Source organism: Pongo abelii, chromosome X (assembly GCF_028885655.2).
Source record: "Pongo abelii isolate AG06213 chromosome X, NHGRI_mPonAbe1-v2.0_pri, whole genome shotgun sequence".
NCBI lineage: Eukaryota > Metazoa > Chordata > Mammalia > Primates > Hominidae > Pongo > Pongo abelii.
In genome coordinates, this window is record NC_072008.2 from 40469145 (window position 1) to 40483160 (window position 14016).

Consider the following 14016-nt stretch of genomic DNA (forward strand, 5'->3'; position numbering starts at 1 on the left):
TCTCGGTTCCTTGCACCCTAACACATTCTTTGTTTGTTTGTTTGTTTGTTTTTTCAAGATGGGAGTTCTCACTCTGTCATCCAGACTGGAGTGCAGTGGTGTGATCTCGGCTCACTGTAACCTCCTCCACGTGGGCTCAAGCCATCCTCCCACCTCAGCCTCCTGAATAGCGGGGACCACAGGTACACGCCATCATGCCTGGCTAATTTTTTGTATTTTTGGTAGAGACGGGGTTTCACTATGTTGCCCAGGCTGGTCTTGAACTCCAGAGCTCAAGCAACCTGCCCACCTTTGCCCAGGCTGGTCTTGAACTCCAGAGCTCAAGCAACCTGCCCACCTTGGCCTCCCAAAGTGTTGGGATTACGGGCGTGAGCCACCGCGCCTGGCCACACATTCTTTTTTTTTTTTTTTTTTTGAGATGGAGTTTTGCTCTTATCACCCAGGCTGGAGTGCAATGGCACCATGCAACCTCTGCCTCCCGGGTTCAAGCAATTTCCCTGCCTCAGCCTCCCGAGTAGCTGGGATTACAGGTGCCTGCCACCACACCCGGCTAATTTTTGTATTTTTAGTAGAAACAGGGTTTCGTCATGTTGACCAGGCTGGTCTTGAACTCCTGACCTCAGGTGATCCACCCGCCTTGGTCTCCCAAAATGCTGGGATTACAGGTGTGAGCCACCACACCCGGCCTGGGCCATGCATTCTTAACTGATACAGTTGCTCAGGGTGCCAGAGTTAGTGGAAGCTGCTTCGTAGATTTCCTAGTCACCGAGCCAGTGAGTCAGGCTTCTCTGTAACAGGCCAGCAAATGTTGGAACAGCACAGCCTCCCCTCGGCTGCAGAGTCCCATTCTCCTCTTTCCCCTCTCAGAATTCCATTTTGCAGCCGGGCACAGTGGCTCACGCCTGTAATCCCAGCACTTTGGGAGGCCGAGATGGGCAGATCACAAGGTCAGGAGATCGAGACCATCCTGGCTAACACGGTGAAACCTCGTCTCTACTAAAAATACAAAAAATTAACCGGGCCTGGTGGCGGGCGCCTGTAGTCCCAGCTAATCGGGATGCTGAGGGAGGAGAATGGCGTGAACCCGGAAGGTGGAGCTTGCAGTGAGCCGAGATCACGCCACTGCACTCCAGCCTGGGCAACAGAGCAAGACTAGGTCTCAAAAAAAAAAAAAAAAAAAAAGAATTCTATTTCGCTAGCAGGATGCACAAGCCCCCTGGAGATGCTGCCTCCGGGTGACTGGCAGGGCCAGAGAAGCTGCAGTCCGCCTCCTGCCTTCTGGAACTTCAAGTGTGAGGAATGCAGGCAGCTTCAGACCACTGGCAAGTCTTTGGACTAAGGCCTGCTTCACTCACTTTCCAGCCTCAATTTCCTTCTTTTTCACTTAGATTTACAAAGAGAGCAAGCCCTGAAGGAAAATGAAAATGATCTATCCATATTTTGGGGACTATACCCTGATTCCCCTGTGAGTAATATTTCTTCTTTACTTTCTGTCTTATTTTGGCTTAGAATGCAAGCCCATGAAAAGTAGGCTTCCGGCTTTCTTAGACTGAGTTGTGTACAGTTGTTAACTGGTGCTTACTGAGAACCTAGATGACTCTGAGCTTGGGGAAATACCAAGGAAACAGATGACCTGTCCTGCCCTAAAATGGCATACAGTTTAGTTGGGGAGCCACACAGAAGCCATCCAAGAGAGCCTGGCCTTAGAGAGGCACTATTGCTTTGGGACTATGAGCATATATTTGCAAACCAATCAGCCTGGATTGAACAAGTTACTTAACCTTTTTGTGTCTCATTTTTCTCCTCTGTAAAATGGAGAGAATAATCATATCGAGTCCTTGGGGCCATTGGTGCAGATTAATTAAACTAGCTATGGTGATGATGATGGAAGTTGCGTGTTCGTTCTTCGTCTCCACACGTGCTCTGCGCATCCTAAAACTGAGGGGCTGGTTTCCCTCATTCAACACCTACCTGTGAGTATTTTGTTTGTACCAGAGGCAGTGTGAAGGGATCTAGGTACCCCCCGCAGGAGTCGGGCGACCACCTCCTGCAGACAACAGCCACGTGGGGAGATTAGCAATGGAAGATTAATTTCTCCTTGTCATTTCCCCAGGGGCCTTAAGCAATCTCGGGAGCAATTTTCCTCGCCTAGAACACCGCCCTCGGGAAGCTGGCGGGAATCGACTTCCTGGCGGCGCCGAGCGAGTCCCGGGTTCCAAGCTGCGTCGCCAGCCAGAGAGAAATGTGCCTGCTGAACAGTCAGTGCCATAATGTAATGGACGCCGAACACGACTTTGCTGCGTTGTGCTTTCTATTTGGCTGGGGAGCGTGAAGGACGCCTGAAACCGAGCTCCCTGCCTCTCAGCGCAGACGGCCACGCGGAGCCTAGCCGGGCAGCCTTTGTCTCGGATGAGATTGCTTTTCATAGGTGAGGCTCTGCCTGGAGGGCAGAGTGCTGAGTGCAAGAGAACTGTTTCCTCCTCCTGCTAAAAACGAGCAAGAGGGAAGAGCTGTCGTGTGCTGGGGTCAGGAACCAAACCGCACTCCAAGAGGGGAAGCTGAGATTAGAGCTTAGGAAGGACTTCCTGGCTGGAAGGGTAGTCTTCAATCTGGATTTTGATTAGAGGATTTTCGGTGAAACACACACACACACACAAAACGTTGTTGGGGATGCATTTGAAGATGCTTAGGCTGGGCAGCGAAGGGATGTTCTGAAGATTGGGACAGGGTGTGCCTCACACAGGATTGTGTTTCTGGGCCCCAAGATGGGCTGTGCCCTTCAGCCACTCAGCCACACCCCGTGCTTAGGTGGCCATTCTCCCATCACATATTCGTGGTGCACTGATTGTGTTTAAAATATGGCTCCACCACTGTGACCTTGGATGGTCAAGTATTGTATTGACCTCTCAGGCTCCATTGCTTCATCCCTCAGATGGGCTTAAGAATGTCTTCCTCGGCCAGGCGCAGTGGCTCACGCCTGTAATCCCAGCACTTTGGGAGGCAGAGGCAGGCAGATCACTTGAGGCCAGGAGTCTCTGCTAAAAATACAAAAATTAGCCGGGTGTGGTGGTGTGTACCTGTAATCCTAGCTACTCAGGAGGCTGAGACAGGAGAATCGCTTGAATCCAGGAGGCGGAGATTGCAGTGAGCTGAGATAATGCCATTGGCTAACATCTCTAAAGCAATTAATACGTTCAGCGAGGGCATCAGATGGGCTGCCTTCAGCTGCAAGGCATAGCAGATCGAACTCAAAGTAAGTGGCTTAAAGAAAAGGAGATTTGGCTGGGCGTGGTGGCTCATGCCTGTAAGCCCAGCACTTTGGGAGGCCGAGGCAGGTGGATCATGAGGTCAGGAGATGGAGACCATCCTGGCTAACACGGTGAAACCCCGTCTCTACTAAAAATACAAAAAATTAGCCGGGTGTGGTGGTGGGCGCCTGTAGTCCCAGCTATTCAGGAGGCTGAGGCAGGAGAATCACTTGAACCCGGGAGGCAGAGGTTGCAGTGAGCTGAGATCACGCCACTGCATTCCAGCCTGGGCGACGGAGTGAGACGCCGTCTCGAGAAAAAAAGAGAAAAAAAGAAAAAGAAAAAGAAAATGAGACTTTGGCCGGGCGCAGTGGCTCATGCCTGTAACCCCAGCAGTTTGGGAGGCTGAGGTGGGTGGATCAAGAGGTCAGGAGTTCGAGACCAGCTTGGACAATATAGTGAAACCCCATCTCTACTTAAAATACAAAAATTAGCAGGGCATGGTGGCGCCTGCTTGTAGTCTCGGCTGCTCGGGAGGCTGAGGCAGGAGAATTGCTTGAACCCAGGAGGTGGAGGTTGCAGTGAGCCGAGATTGCTGCCACTGCACTCCAGCCTGGGCAACAGAGTGAGACCCCATCTCAAAAAAAAGAAAAAAAGAAAAGAAAAGGAGACTTATTTTGTTTTGTTTTTGATTCAGGATCTCTGTCGCCCAGGCTAGAGTGCAGCGGTGCAATCATGGCTCACTGCAACCTCCACCTCAGGAGCCCAGGGGCTCTGGTTGTCCTCCCACCTCAGCCTCCTGAGTAGTTGGGACTACTCACACCACCACACCTGACTAATTTTTAAAAAAGGTTTTAGTAGAGGTAGAGTTTCACCATGTTGCACAGGCTAGTCTTGAACTCCTGGGCTCAAGAGACCCTCCTCAGCCTCCCAAAGTGCTGGGATTACAGGCATGAGCTACTGTGCCCAGCCAAAAGGAGACTATTATCTCACAAAAGAATTCCTGAAGCAGGATGGTTTCCAGGGGCTTCTAGCAATTAAGGGGCTTTCCATCTCTGCTCTGCTAGCCTTGGCTAATTGGAGGTGACTCTTCATGGTCTAAACACAACTGAAGCAGTTCCAGGCACCACACGTTCAGCATGAGAGAGATTGAGAGAGATTGGCATTACCTTCTCTGTGAGTATTGTATTAGTGGATTTTACTTCAGGTCCCGTTGTCTAGGACTGGGTCACATGGCCATGCTCCACTCATCTTTGGTAAGGGAGATGAGGCCACCGTGGTTGGCTTAGACCAAGCATGATTCACCCCGCTATGACTCAAGAGGAGGTCGCCTTCCCTGACCACATTGGAAGGTGAACCCCAGAACAAAATTTGGCCTTAGCTACTGGGGAAGAAGGACGGGGGTGGGGTTACAGGCCTAGGAGAGAATTGACCATGAAATAGGCAACCCATAGTTTTGACAACAGTTAGTTCCCTGCCTACCTACCTACCTAGTTACCTTTTTATTTTTATTTCATTTATTTATTTTTATTTTTTTAGACGGAGTCTTGCTCTGTCGTCCAAGGTAGAGTGCAGTGGCGTGATCTCAGTTCATTGCAACCTCTGCCTCCTGGGTTCAAGCAATTCTCCTGCCTCAGCCTCCCTAGTAGCTGAGATTACAGGTGTGTGCCACCATACCCGGCTAATTTTTGTATTTTTAGTAGAGATGGAGTTTCGCCATGTTGGCCAGGCTGGTCTCGAACTCCTGACCTCAGGCGATCCTCCTGCCTCGGCTTCCCAAAGTGCTGGGATTACAGGCATGAGCCACCGCGCCTGGCCATCTTTTTGTTTTTGATCATATGCCATGTTTCCACTAACAGAGAAAATATAAAACCCTTGCTGGCTGGAAGCCTGTTTATTTTTATATTTCCCAGGCATATAGTAGGCACTTTATAAACGTTTGTATTGATGATGATGACATAATATATAAATTATTGCAAACATCACGGAGCAATAGAGTTTGTGCATATTTCTCTTCTTTTTGAGAGCTATCAAGGACTCTAGGAAACATAAGATTGTAATTTTTTGAAGCAGTACTTAAAGGGTTACTCTGAAATTCATTAAGAGAGAAAGATCAAGGATGGTGAGAGGAAGTCAGGAGAAATAACAATAACCAACATACATCTAAGGGAATATATACATACAGACTTTTTTTTTTTTGGTCGGACTTTCACTTCCTGCTTTACCAAAGTGCTCTATTTTTTTTTTTTTTTGAGACAGAGTCTCACTCTGTCGCCCAGGCTGGAGCGCAGTGGTGTGATCTCGGCTCACTACAACCTCTGCCTCGCGGATTCAAGCAATTCCCCTGCCTCAGCCTCCCGAGTAGCTGGGATTACAGGCACCCGCCACCATGCCTGGCTAATTTTTGTATTTTTAGTAGAGATGGGGTTTCTTCATGTTGATCAGGCTGGTCTTGAACTCCTGACCTCAGGTGATCCACCTGCCTCGGCCTCCCAAAGTGCTGGGATTACAGGCGTGAGCCACCATGCCAAGCCCAAAGTACTCTATGTTGAGGCTGTCCAACCCCACCCACCCAACGCCCCATAGTAAAGCATTTTTGCATTTTGGTTAACCAAACAAATCAATAGTGGCACCCAGTGGCTAGAAGGGTTAATCAGGGAATCGCAATTTCTCTTTGCATCTCAGTTCTACCAACTACAGCTGTATTTAAAAATTAAACTGGCCGGGCTTGGTGGCTCACGCCTATAATCCTAGCACTTTGGGAGGCCGAGGCAGGCAGATTGCCTGAGCCCAGGAGTTCGAGACCAGCCTGGGCAACATGGTAAAACCCTGTCTCTACTAAAATACAAAAGAAATTAGCGGGGCATGGTGGCATGCACCTGTAGTCCCAGCTACTGGGGAGGCTGAGGCAAAAGAATTGCTTAAACTCAGGAGGCAGAGGTTGTAGTGAACCGAGATCACGCCACTGCACTCCAGCACTCCAGCCTGGGTGACAGAGCAAGACTCCGTCTCTACAAAGAAAAAAATTAAACCACTGAGTCAAGCATTTGAAGAAAATGTCTATTTGGGCTTAAACTCCTGGCAGCATTTTGCTTCCCACAAAAGCCTGTCCAACGTTCTCCTCCTTTTCCTTTCAGCAGCAGAGTCTGTGAAGGCCCATCCTACACCTTGAAGCCCAGGGCTGGTGGGTGAGAAAACCTCAGTAGTCTGGCACAGTTATGGGGATTGTTAAAAGCTTATTTATTCCACCTCCTCTCTAAAATTGAACAAGTATAATTATGTGCATTGCTAGAGTTCCAGGTATTTCCTCAAGAGGACGTCCCCAACAAAGTGGCTGACGTCTGGTCCTTACCGGATTTCAGGAGGGACAGGAGCCAGAGGAAACCTAGACCTCTGCCAGTTAATAGGCTAATCAATGAACCAAACCAGTGAGAGGGAACACAAAAGTGCCCAGGCCTGGCTTTTGAGTTTCATCTTCATCCTTCCAGCCTACCATTAGTAAGGGATACATGTGATTTAGGCCAGGCCAGCAATTACTTAGTCACCAGGCTTTTCAAGGCTCTGAATGCTATTTATTAAGCTGTGTAGACTATGCCTCTGACTCAGAAGGGAAGGTAGGCCCTGGTTACACACTGACATAGAGAAGAATTGTTCCTTGTTCCAAACAAGCTGGAAGACCCTCATGGCAGAGGTCATTAGCTGTCCCTAAATAACTACCTCCCTACCCGCCACATTTATAATAGAATTTTAGCCAGGCACATGGCCTCCTAGAGAGAAAAAAAAAAAAACCCTATATTTCCCACCCTTCTTTGCAAGCTAGGTGTGGCCGTGTGATGAAATTCTGGCCAATAGAATGTAAGTGGAAGTCTTGCATCCGACTTCTGGAACAAAGTCCTTTTTTTGTGTTATTTATAAAACAAAAAAAATCCTTTTTTTGTGTTATTTTATTTATTTATTTATTTATTTTTGAGACAGATTCTTGCTCTGTCACCCAGGCTGGAGTGCAATGGTGTGGTCTCAGCTTACCACAACCTCCACCTCCCGGGTTCAAGCGATTTTTGTGCCTCAGCCTCCTGAGTAGCTGGGACTATATGTGTGCTACCACGCCTGACTAACTTTTTCTTTTTCTTTCTTTTTTTTTTTTTTTCAATAGAGACGGGGTTTCACCACGTTGGCCAGGCTGGTCTTGAACTCCTGACCTCAGGTGATCTGCCCACCTCGGCCTCCCAAAGTGCTGGGATTACAGGCATGAGCCACCGCACCCAGCCTCAGGCAGCCATCTTGAATTCTGAGGTGGCACAGAATGGTCAAATAACCACAGAGAAGAAACCCGGGTCCTTGAGTATCAGGTGAATGCTCAGGCCCTAACCCAGACCTACTGAACCAGAACCTCTAGAAATGTGGCCTAGACATTTATGTTTTAACAAGCCCATGGTGATTCTGATGCACTTTACAGTTTAAGAACCATCACCTTAGAATTTTTTTTTTTTTTGAGACAGGGTCTCCCTCTGTCACCCAGGCTGGAGAGCAGTGGTGTCATCACAGCTCACCATAACCTCAAAGTTCCAGGCTTAAGTGATCCTCCCGTCTCAGTCTCTTGAGTAGCTGGGACCACAGGTATGTGCCACCATGCTGGGCTAATTTTTAAAAATTTTTTGAGGCCGGACGCGATGGCTCACACCTGTAATCCCAGCACCTTGGGAGGCTGAGGCGGGTGGATCACCTGAGGTCAGGAGTTTAGGACCAGCCTGGCCAACGTGGTGAAACCCCGTCTCTACTAAAAAATACAAAAATTAGCCATGCGTGGGTGGCAGGCACTTGTAGTCCCAGCTACTCAGGAGGCTGAGACAACTGAATTGCTTTAACCCTGAAGGTGGAGGTTGCGGTGAGCCAAGATCACGCCATTGCACTCCAGCCTGGGTGACAAGAGTGAAACTTTGTCTCAAAAAAAAAAATTTTTTTTGTTGTTGGACAGAGTCTCACTATGTTGCCCAGGCTGGTCTCAAACTCCTGAGATCAAGTGATCGTCCCACCTCGGCCTCCCACAGTGCCCAGCCTGCACTAGACTATTATTTTCCCATTAAGGTATTTTTTTCAATAATTTTCTCCCAAAATCTATTAAGAAAAAGTATTGAGAACCAGGACACCATAACATTCCTTTGTTTTTTCTTCTACTTATTTTCTCCCATCAGGTTTAAGGGGAGATGCAGTCAATGTCAATAAAATTATAAAAACATGTAAGTTATGTATGGGTGAGGCCAGGACTCCTTAAAACATCAAATTTAGGACGAGCAAGAGATACACTGGTACTCCAAGCTAAGAATATCCGAGAATAAATCAAGTTGAGTACAAGGAGGACAGTGTGATGGTGAATTGTATGTGTCAACTTGATTGGACCATGGGGTGCCCAGATGTTTGGTGAAACCATATCTGGGGGCGAGGTCTGTGAGTGTATGTTTCTGGATGATACATTTGAATGGGTAAACTGAGTCAAGCATATGACCCCCCCCAATGTGGGTGGGCCTCATCGAGTCAACTCAAGACCTGAATAGAACACAAAGGGTGTCTAAGAGGGAGCTTCACCGGCCTGACCGCCTGAGCAAAGACATCAGCCTTCTCCTACCCTCCCACTACACCATGAGCTCTTCTGGTTCTCAGGCCTTCGGACTCAGACTGGAACTGCACTACTGGCTTTCTTAGGTCTCCATCTTGCAGTTGGCAGATCATAGGACTTCTTAGATTCCACAATTGCGTGAGTCAATTCCTTATAATCTCCATCTCTCTCTCTGTATGTATGTATATATCTCCAGTTGGTTCTTCTGAGAACCCGTACTAACACAGACAGGGAAGCAGTGTGGCAAAGAGCAAAGACCCAGGGAGCCCTGTATTTGAATTCTGGTTTTATCACTAACTACTTATGATATTGCTTAACCTTTTGACTCTCACTTTCTTCATCAGTAAAATGGCGCTAACCCTACCTTCTTTTCTAAGATTTTGACAAGACTAAAAAAGATAATGTTTGTAGAACACTTTACACAGTGTTTTAAAATTTTTTTTTTAATTTTAAATTTTTTGGAGACAGGGTCTCATTCTGTCACCCAGGTTGGAGTGCAGTGGGGTGATCATAGCTCACTGCAACCTTGACCTCCTGGGCTCAATTGATCCTCCCTCCTCAGCCTCCCGTGTAGCTGGGACCATAAGTGTGCACCACCACACCTCGCTAATTTTTTATTTTTATTATTTGGAGAGACACGGTCTCACTTTGTTGCCCAGGCTGGCCTCAAACTCCCGGGCTCAAGTGATCCTCCTACCTCAGCCTCCCAAAGTGCTGGGATTGCAGGAGTGAGCCACTGTACCCAGCTGATGATGGATATTCTTATGGTGGTGATGATAAGACCATATCCATAGTGAATGAATATGGGAAGGAAAGACATATCCTGAATCTTTTTATTTTATTTATTTTTGATTAAGTGTACATTTGTTATTAGTACCCATCTACTTGGTTGTTGTAAAAATTGGGTGAGATCACTCAGTATAGTGATTGGTGAGATCACTTAATAGAATAAGCACTCATTTAATGGTACCTGCTCTAAACATGATCATCGTTACTACCATCATTATTATTACCTACCTGTCATATGCTGTTTAATCTTCACATAAGACACAATGATCAGGGAGTTCCCAATCACAACATTACTAAGTGGCAGAATTTGAACCCGGACCATTTGTGTTCAAAGTGCATGTTCTCCTTAGCTGAATCACTGCATCATTTTAGATGTTGGTTCTTGGTTCGCATCTTCCTATAAAGCCATGGGTAGGAGAGTCCATAATCTGTCTGACCTACTACCTTTGTTATTATTATGCATCATTGTATACTTATAGCGATGATGGGGGTGTGATAGTCAGTCTCCAAGATGACCCCAATGAGTCTTGTCTCCTGGTATTCCTGTCCTTGTGCAGTCCCTTTCGACTCTGAATCAAGAAGCTATACTGAGTCTATTGTGACCAACAGACTCCTGCAGATATGCTGGTGTGTGACTTTTGAGGTAAGTTATAAAAAGCATTGAAGCTTTCACCTTGTTCTTGGATTGCTTGCTCTGGGGGAAGCCAGCTGCCGTGTTGTTAGGGCACTCAAGCAGCCCTGTGGAAAGGCCCACACGGGAGAAGAACCAACTTACCAGAAAAAAAAAAAAAATTAGCTGGGCATAGTGGCGTGTGCCTGTGGTCCCTGCTACTCATGCTACTGGGGAGACTGGGGCAGTAGGATCACTGGGGCCCAGGAGTTCAAGCCTGCAGTGAGCCATGATTGCACCACTGCACTCCAGCCTGGGCTGTTGACAGAGCGAGACCCCAGCTCTTAAAAAAAAAAAAAAAGTTTAGGCTGGGCGCGGTGGCTCACGCCTGTAATCCCAGCACTTTGCGAGGCCAAGGTGGGTGGATCACGAGGTCAGGAGATCGAGACCATCCTGGCTAACACGGTGAAACCCCGTCTCTACTAAAAATACGAAAAAAAAATTAGCCGGGCATGGTGGCGGGCGCCTGTAGTCCCAGCTATTCGGGAGGCTGAGGCAGGAGAATGGCGTGAACCCGGGAGGCGGAGCTTGCAGTGAGCCGAGATCCCGCCACTGCACTCCAGCCTGGGCAACAGAGTGAGACTCCGTCTCAAAACAAAAAAAAAGTTTATACATTTTAATTGGTTGATATATATGTCTCTTCAGTCTCTCTTTTTCTTTTCTTTTTTTTTGTGACAGAGTCTCGCTCTGTCGCCCAGGCTGGAGTGCAGTGGCGGGATCTCGGCTCACTGCAAGCTCCGCCTCCTGTCGCGCCTTTCTCTTGCCTCAGCCTCCCGAATAGCTGAGACTACAGGCGCCCGCCACCATGCCCGGCTAATTTTTTGTATTTTTAGTGGAGATGGGGTTTCACCATGTTAGCCAGGATGGTCTCGATCTCCTGAAAGTGCTGGGATTACAGGTGTGAGCCATGGCACCCGGCCTTTTTTTTTTTTTTTAGACGAAGTCTCATTCTGTCACCCAGTCTGGAGTGCAGTGGTGCCATCTTGGCTCACTGCAACCTCCATCTCCTGGGTTCAGGTTATCCTCCTGCGTTCAGGTTATCCTCCTGCCTCAGCCTCCCTAGTAGCTGGGACTACAGGTGCACGCCACCACACCTAGTTAGTTCGTGTATTTTTAGTAGAGAGGAGGGTTTCACCATGTTGGCCAGGCTGGTCTTGAACTCCTGACCTCAGGAGATCCACCCGCCTCAGTCTCCCAAAGTGCTGTGATTACAGGCGTCAGCCACCATGCCTGGCCCTCTTCAGTCTCTTCTAATCACTACATTTTTCCTCCCTCACGCCCAGCCAAGTGAATGAGCCACCATGGAAATGTATCATCCAGCATCCCAGCTTCAACTCCTCCAGCTGAAGCCCCAAACACTGTGAGCAAAGACAATCCATCCCTGCTGTACCTTATCTGAATTCCTGACCTACAGAAATTAAGAGATAGAATACATTGTTATTGTTGGTTTATGCCACTACATTTTTGGGCAACTTGTTATGCAGCATTGGATAACTAATATGGGGATGGGTGAGTTCCCTCAGAGCTGTCACAGCTGAGTGTGTTCACAGAAGTTAATGGCAAGCCTAGAGGGCACATGTCTCACAACCTCCAGGCAGACAGAAGAAGTCACTAAAGAATCATCTGGCCAGGCGGTGGCTCACACCTGTAATCCCAGCACTTTGGGAGGCCGAGGTGAGTGGATCACTTGAGATCAGGAGTTTGAGACCAGCGTGGACAACATAGTGAAACCCCATCTGTACTAAAAATACAAAAATTAGCCAGGCGTGGTGGTGGGCATCTGTAGTCCCAGCTACTCGGGAAGCTGAGGCAGCAGAATTGCTTGAACCTGGGAGGCGGAGGTTGCAGTGAGCTAAGATCGTGCCACTGCACTCCAGCCTGGGTGACAGAGCAAGAATCCATCTCAAACAAAACAAAACAACAAAAAAAGAATCATCTATTTCCCTTGAATAAGTTCCCATTACCATGTTATTTAAGCTTACTTTTAAAAATCTAAGTATTACACAAGATTTTAAGATATTATCTACAGCCTTGGCAACATAGTGAGACCCTGTCTCTACAAAAGAAAAAAAAAACGAAAAAATTAGTTGGGCATGGTGGCATGTGCCTGTAGTCCCAGCTACTTGAGAGACTGAGGCAGAGGATCGCTGAAGCCCAGGAGTCCGGGGCTGTAGTGAGCCATGATTGTGCCACTGCACTCCGGCCTGGGCAACAGAGTGAGACTTTGTCTAAAAAAAAAAAAAGTTATTGTCTATATAAGAAAACCTAAAGATACTTGAGAACTAATTTGTAATTAAGTTGTAGCCTCAGGAGACCAAAGCCCTAGATTTGTATCTGTATCAGTTAGGATTAGTTTGGGATACAAGGGACTGGAAACTCCGAATAACAGTGGCTTTAGAAAGAGAGTTTATTTCTTTCTAAAGAGAAGTCCAGGCAGCCCAAAGCTGGTAGGGTGGCCTCAAAAAGTTGTCAGACATTCAAACTCCTTCAGTCACGTGGCTCTGACATTCTCAGCAGGGGCTGTAGCTCATGACCCAAGATGGTTGCAGAACTCCGGTTATTACACTTGCATTCCAGCCAGCATGAAGGAGGAAGGGATAAAAAAGGATGCACAAGATCTTCATTTAAGGACACTTTCTGGAAATTGCACCTGAAGTTTTTGCTTGCATCCCATTGGCCAGAATTTAGTCTCATGGCCACACCCTGGAATTTAGGGTCTCACTAGGCTATTGGCTGGAGGCTGTCCTTAGCTCCTTGAGGCCACATGGGATTTCCCCACGTGGCTGCTTGCTTCCTCAAAGCCAGCTAAGGAGAGAGAGACTCCCTCTCCCAAGGATGCAAGGGACGTGGGGAAGTATAGTCTTTGTTTCAACAGCTTTCTTTCTTCCTTCTTTTCTTTTCTGAGCTTTGTCGCCCAGACTGGAGTGCAGTGGCATGATCTCAGCTCACTGCAGCCTCAACTTCTTGGGCTCAGGTGATTCTCCCACCTCAGCCTCCTGTGTAGCTGGGACACAGGCACGTGCCACCACATCGTGCTAATTTTTAAAATTTTTTTGTAGAGATGGGGTCTCATTTTGTTGCCCAGGCTGGTCTCGAACTCCTGGGCTCAAGCGATCCTCCCACTTTGGCCTCCCAAACTACTGGGATTATAGACACAAGCCCCCTCGCCCGGTCGACAGCTATGTTTCTAGAATGGATACTGGGGGACTCGGAGTTCATACTCCCACATTATATCTCCCACATTATATCAGTAGGGATTAGTTTCAACTGTGCATGATTGAAAACCCTAAATAACAATGGCTTAAACGAGATAGAAATCTAGTCACATAAAAGTCTGAGGAAGGCAATCCAAGACTGATATGGTAGCTCTTCTTTATGCAATGCTTCCAGATTCAGACATTTTCTATATCCTTCTAGGAATCTGTGGTGCGTGTCCTCCATTCCTAAGGTCATCCTATGGTTCAGTGGTTAAACATGGCTGCTCAGGCTCCAGCCAGGACTTGCTACATAAATTGTGGGGCCTGGTGCAAAATGAAAATGCAGAGCCCCTTGTTTAAAAGATTATTAAAGCCGGGCGAGGTGGCTCATGCCTGTAATCCCAGCACTTTGGGAGGCCAAGGTGGGTGGGTCGCCCGAGGTCAGGAGTTCAAGACCAGCCTGGCCAACATGGTGAAACCCCCCCTCTACTAAAAATA